We start from the raw sequence: 6,000 nt of genomic DNA, 5'->3' as shown, positions 1-6,000 counted from the left end.
ACCCTTTGTGCGGGTGTCCGCTCCCCAGGCTCCGAAAGCCTTGCCAGCCCTTGTGATCGGGTGGCACCGCCCACCAGGCGCGTGAAAGAAAGAAGAAAAGAAGAAAAAACCCGGACCGGGCCGCCTGGCCACCCTTTGTGCGGGTGTCCGCTCCCCAGGCTCCGAAAGCCTTGCCAGCCCTTGTGATCGGGTGGCACCGCCCACCAGGCGCGTGAAAGAAAGAAGAAAAGAAGAAAAAACCCGGACCGGGCCGCCTGGCCACCCTTTGTGCGGGTGTCCGCTCCCCAGGCTCCGAAAGCCTTGCCAGCCCTTGTGATCGGGTGGCACCGCCCACCAGGCGCGTGAAAGAAAGAAGAAAAGAAGAAAAAACCCGGACCGGGCCGCCTGGCCACCCTTTGTGCGGGTGTCCGCTCCCCAGGCTCCGAAAGCCTTGCCAGCCCTTGTGATCGGGTGGCACCGCCCACCAGGCGCGTGAAAGAAAGAAGAAAAGAAGAAAAAACCCGGACCGGGCCGCCTGGCCACCCTTTGTGCGGGTGTCCGCTCCCCAGGCTCCGAAAGCCTTGCCAGCCCTTGTGATCGGGTGGCACCGCCCACCAGGCGCGTGAAAGAAAGAAGAAAAGAAGAAAAAACCCGGACCGGGCCGCCTGGCCACCCTTTGTGCGGGTGTCCGCTCCCCAGGCTCCGAAAGCCTTGCCAGCCCTTGTGATCGGGTGGCACCGCCCACCAGGCGCGTGAAAGAAAGAAGAAAAGAAGAAAAAACCCGGACCGGGCCGCCTGGCCACCCTTTGTGCGGGTGTCCGCTCCCCAGGCTCCGAAAGCCTTGCCAGCCCTTGTGATCGGGTGGCACCGCCCACCAGGCGCGTGAAAGAAAGAAGAAAAGAAGAAAAAACCCGGACCGGGCCGCCTGGCCACCCTTTGTGCGGGTGTCCGCTCCCCAGGCTCCGAAAGCCTTGCCAGCCCTTGTGATCGGGTGGCACCGCCCACCAGGCGTGTGAAAGAAAGAAGAAAAGAAGAAAAAACCCGGACCGGGCCGCCTGGCCACCCTTTGTGCGGGTGTCCGCTCCCCAGGCTCCGAAAGCCTTGCCAGCCCTTGTGATCGGGTGGCACCGCCCACCAGGCGCGTGAAAGAAAGAAGAAAAGAAGAAAAAACCCGGACCGGGCCGCCTGGCCACCCTTTGTGCGGGTGTCCGCTCCCCAGGCTCCGAAAGCCTTGCCAGCCCTTGTGATCGGGTGGCACCGCCCACCAGGCGCGTGAAAGAAAGAAGAAAAGAAGAAAAAACCCGGACCGGGCCGCCTGGCCACCCTTTGTGCGGGTGTCCGCTCCCCAGGCTCCGAAAGCCTTGCCAGCCCTTGTGATCGGGTGGCACCGCCCACCAGGCGCGTGAAAGAAAGAAGAAAAGAAGAAAAAACCCGGACCGGGCCGCCTGGCCACCCTTTGTGCGGGTGTCCGCTCCCCAGGCTCCGAAAGCCTTGCCAGCCCTTGTGATCGGGTGGCACCGCCCACCAGGCGCGTGAAAGAAAGAAGAAAAGAAGAAAAAACCCGGACCGGGCCGCCTGGCCACCCTTTGTGCGGGTGTCCGCTCCCCAGGCTCCGAAAGCCTTGCCAGCCCTTGTGATCGGGTGGCACCGCCCACCAGGCGCGTGAAAGAAAGAAGAAAAGAAGAAAAAACCCGGACCGGGCCGCCTGGCCACCCTTTGTGCGGGTGTCCGCTCCCCAGGCTCCGAAAGCCTTGCCAGCCCTTGTGATCGGGTGGCACCGCCCACCAGGCGCGTGAAAGAAAGAAGAAAAGAAGAAAAAACCCGGACCGGGCCGCCTGGCCACCCTTTGTGCGGGTGTCCGCTCCCCAGGCTCCGAAAGCCTTGCCAGCCCTTGTGATCGGGTGGCACCGCCCACCAGGCGCGTGAAAGAAAGAAGAAAAGAAGAAAAAACCCGGACCGGGCCGCCTGGCCACCCTTTGTGCGGGTGTCCGCTCCCCAGGCTCCGAAAGCCTTGCCAGCCCTTGTGATCGGGTGGCACCGCCCACCAGGCGCGTGAAAGAAAGAAGAAAAGAAGAAAAAACCCGGACCGGGCCGCCTGGCCACCCTTTGTGCGGGTGTCCGCTCCCCAGGCTCCGAAAGCCTTGCCAGCCCTTGTGATCGGGTGGCACCGCCCACCAGGCGTGTGAAAGAAAGAAGAAAAGAAGAAAAAACCCGGACCGGGCCGCCTGGCCACCCTTTGTGCGGGTGTCCGCTCCCCAGGCTCCGAAAGCCTTGCCAGCCCTTGTGATCGGGTGGCACCGCCCACCAGGCGCGTGAAAGAAAGAAGAAAAGAAGAAAAAACCCGGACCGGGCCGCCTGGCCACCCTTTGTGCGGGTGTCCGCTCCCCAGGCTCCGAAAGCCTTGCCAGCCCTTGTGATCGAGTGGCACCGCCCACCAGGCGCGTGAAAGAAAGAAGAAAAGAAGAAAAAACCCGGACCGGGCCGCCTGGCCACCCTTTGTGCGGGTGTCCGCTCCCCAGGCTCCGAAAGCCTTGCCAGCCCTTGTGATCGGGTGGCACCGCCCACCAGGCGCGTGAAAGAAAGAAGAAAAGAAGAAAAAACCCGGACCGGGCCGCCTGGCCACCCTTTGTGCGGGTGTCCGCTCCCCAGGCTCCGAAAGCCTTGCCAGCCCTTGTGATCGGGTGGCACCGCCCACCAGGCGCGTGAAAGAAAGAAGAAAAGAAGAAAAAACCCGGACCGGGCCGCCTGGCCACCCTTTGTGCGGGTGTCCGCTCCCCAGGCTCCGAAAGCCTTGCCAGCCCTTGTGATCGGGTGGCACCGCCCACCAGGCGCGTGAAAGAAAGAAGAAAAGAAGAAAAAACCCGGACCGGGCCGCCTGGCCACCCTTTGTGCGGGTGTCCGCTCCCCAGGCTCCGAAAGCCTTGCCAGCCCTTGTGATCGGGTGGCACCGCCCACCAGGCGCGTGAAAGAAAGAAGAAAAGAAGAAAAAACCCGGACCGGGCCGCCTGGCCACCCTTTGTGCGGGTGTCCGCTCCCCAGGCTCCGAAAGCCTTGCCAGCCCTTGTGATCGGGTGGCACCGCCCACCAGGCGCGTGAAAGAAAGAAGAAAAGAAGAAAAAACCCGGACCGGGCCGCCTGGCCACCCTTTGTGCGGGTGTCCGCTCCCCAGGCTCCGAAAGCCTTGCCAGCCCTTGTGATCGGGTGGCACCGCCCACCAGGCGCGTGAAAGAAAGAAGAAAAGAAGAAAAAACCCGGACCGGGCCGCCTGGCCACCCTTTGTGCGGGTGTCCGCTCCCCAGGCTCCGAAAGCCTTGCCAGCCCTTGTGATCGGGTGGCACCGCCCACCAGGCGCGTGAAAGAAAGAAGAAAAGAAGAAAAAACCCGGACCGGGCCGCCTGGCCACCCTTTGTGCGGGTGTCCGCTCCCCAGGCTCCGAAAGCCTTGCCAGCCCTTGTGATCGGGTGGCACCGCCCACCAGGCGCGTGAAAGAAAGAAGAAAAGAAGAAAAAACCCGGACCGGGCCGCCTGGCCACCCTTTGTGCGGGTGTCCGCTCCCCAGGCTCCGAAAGCCTTGCCAGCCCTTGTGATCGGGTGGCACCGCCCACCAGGCGTGTGAAAGAAAGAAGAAAAGAAGAAAAAACCCGGACCGGGCCGCCTGGCCACCCTTTGTGCGGGTGTCCGCACATGAATGCACATACATTTGCACACATCCAGAGATAAACTCACCCCAAACAATCCACATTCCAAGAAATCCAGACGTGGCTCTGATTGCGCACACATGTGATTATGCGCAGAGGTCCACCCTACCAGCCAACCTCAGATCTCCACGCAGGCACACATGAATGCACATACATTTGCACACATCCAGAGATAAACTCACCCCAAACAATCCACATTCCAAGAAATCCAGACGTGGCTCTGATTGCACACACATGTGATTATGCGCAGAGGTCCACCCTACCAGCCAACCTCAGATCTCCACGCAGGCACACATGAATGCACATACATTTGCACACATCCAGAGATAAACTCACCCCAAACAATCCACATTCCAAGAAATCCAGACGTGGCTCTGATTGTACATACATGTGATTATGCGCAGAGGTCCACCCTACCAGCCAACCTCAGATCTCCACGCAGGCACACATGAATTCACAAACATTTGCACACATCCAGAGATAAAATACTCACCCCAAACAATCCACATTCCAAGAAATCCAGACGTGAATCTGATTGTACACACATGTGATTATGCGCAGAGGTCCACCCTACCAGCCAACCTCAGATCTCCACGCAGGCACACATGAATGCACATACATTTGCACACATCCAGAGATAAACTCCCCAACAGAAACCAAATTCCAAGAAATCCAGATGTGACAATGCTTGCACACACATGTGGTTATGCGCAGAGGTCCACCCTGTTATGGTAAGGACTAATTCAATGGTTCATGCAGCACCCTCTGGTGGTTGTGCCGTGTGTATTTGTTTTTGCAATTTGGCAATAAACGGAGTCGCCACGTTAAGACAGAGCTGTCCCAGCGAAGAAGAACGTCACGAAAACGGAAGCTTTCTCACCGGAGAGAACTCGCCCTCCAAGTTTGCATTAACAGCCACAGTAAGAGCTAAGCTAACAAATTAGAAAACACTAACTAGCATCTCGTGACTAGCAGCATGGCAGCCGCGCCAGCAGCCTTCCAAGTATCACCGCCGCCGAAGTTCGACTTTTCAAAGCCAGAAGAGTGGCCAAAATGGATCCGACGCTTTGAGAGGTTCAGGATAGCATCCGGACTCGAGCTACAATCGGACGAAAACCAGTTTAACACTCTGATATATACAATGGTCGATGAAGCTGAAGACGTGATCACCTCGTTGAACCTGACCGAAGAGGAGGCGAGTGAGTACCACACTCTCAAAGACAAACTCGAGACACACTTTGTAGTCAGAAGAAATGTTATCTTTGAACGTGCAAAGTTCAACCAAAGGCAGCAAGAAGCAGGACAGACTGCAGACTGGTTTATTACATCCCTATATGCCTTGGCTGAGCATTGCGGCTACGGGGCTCTGCACAGTGAAATGATAAGAGACAGACTCGTTGTCGGAATAAGAGACATTAGGCTCTCGGAGCAACTGCAAATGGACGCAGAGCTCACGTTAGAAAAAGCAGTGATACGGATTCGCCAAAGTGAGCTTGTTAAGAAGCAGCAGGATCTTCTTAAAAACAACTTCAAGCAGGAAAATCTTTGTAACGTGGACATCATTAAAGGAAAAATAAAACACTTTAAACCAAGAAAGACTGTGCCACAAACCACAGAGAGGAATGTGAAAAGCCAATGCAACCGATGTGGAAAGACACCCTTTCACAGCAAGAACCTGTGCCCAGCCAAAGAGGTACTCTGCAATCAGTGTAAAAAGAAAGGTCACTATGCAAGAGTGTGCAGATCTGGGGCAGTGGGAGAAATACGTGCAGCAGGTGGTGACAGTGAAGAAAGGGAGGTAGCATTTTTGGGAACAGTAGCTTCAGAGAGAACTGAGGATGCGTGGTTGACTAAAATAAAAGTTAACAATGTAGACTGCTGGCTCAAAATTGACACAGGAGCGGACGTAACCGTCTTGCCTGAAAAAGAGTACAATGCTCTAGCACAAAAACCACAGCTGCAACCCACAGATCTGAAACTGTATGGGGCGGGACTGTCTCCACTAGCAGTTAGAGGGACATTTACTGCTAACCTGAGCACTCTGAGCAAAACTACAGTACAGCCTGTGTATGTAGTAGCAGACCTGACGCAAGGGTTACTTAGCCGCTTAGCAAGTGTAGCACTTGGGCTAGTGGCCAGAGTAGAAGCAGTGTCACTCACTTCGGTAGAGGCAGTAAAGCAGCAGTTTCCAAAACTATTCAGTGGGTTAGGCTGAATGGAGGGGGAATACAAAATCGAGCTTAAAGCAGACGCTAAACCATTCGCCCTGTCAACCCCAAGAAGGGTCCCGCTTCCCCTGTTGCCCAAAGTCAAAAGAGAGCTC

The sequence above is a fragment of the Rhamphochromis sp. 'chilingali' genome (assembly GCF_963969265.1).
Source record: "Rhamphochromis sp. 'chilingali' genome assembly, chromosome: 18".
Taxonomy (NCBI): Eukaryota; Metazoa; Chordata; class Actinopteri; order Cichliformes; family Cichlidae; genus Rhamphochromis; species Rhamphochromis sp. 'chilingali'.
Note: the sequence above shows the minus strand (reverse complement) of the source record.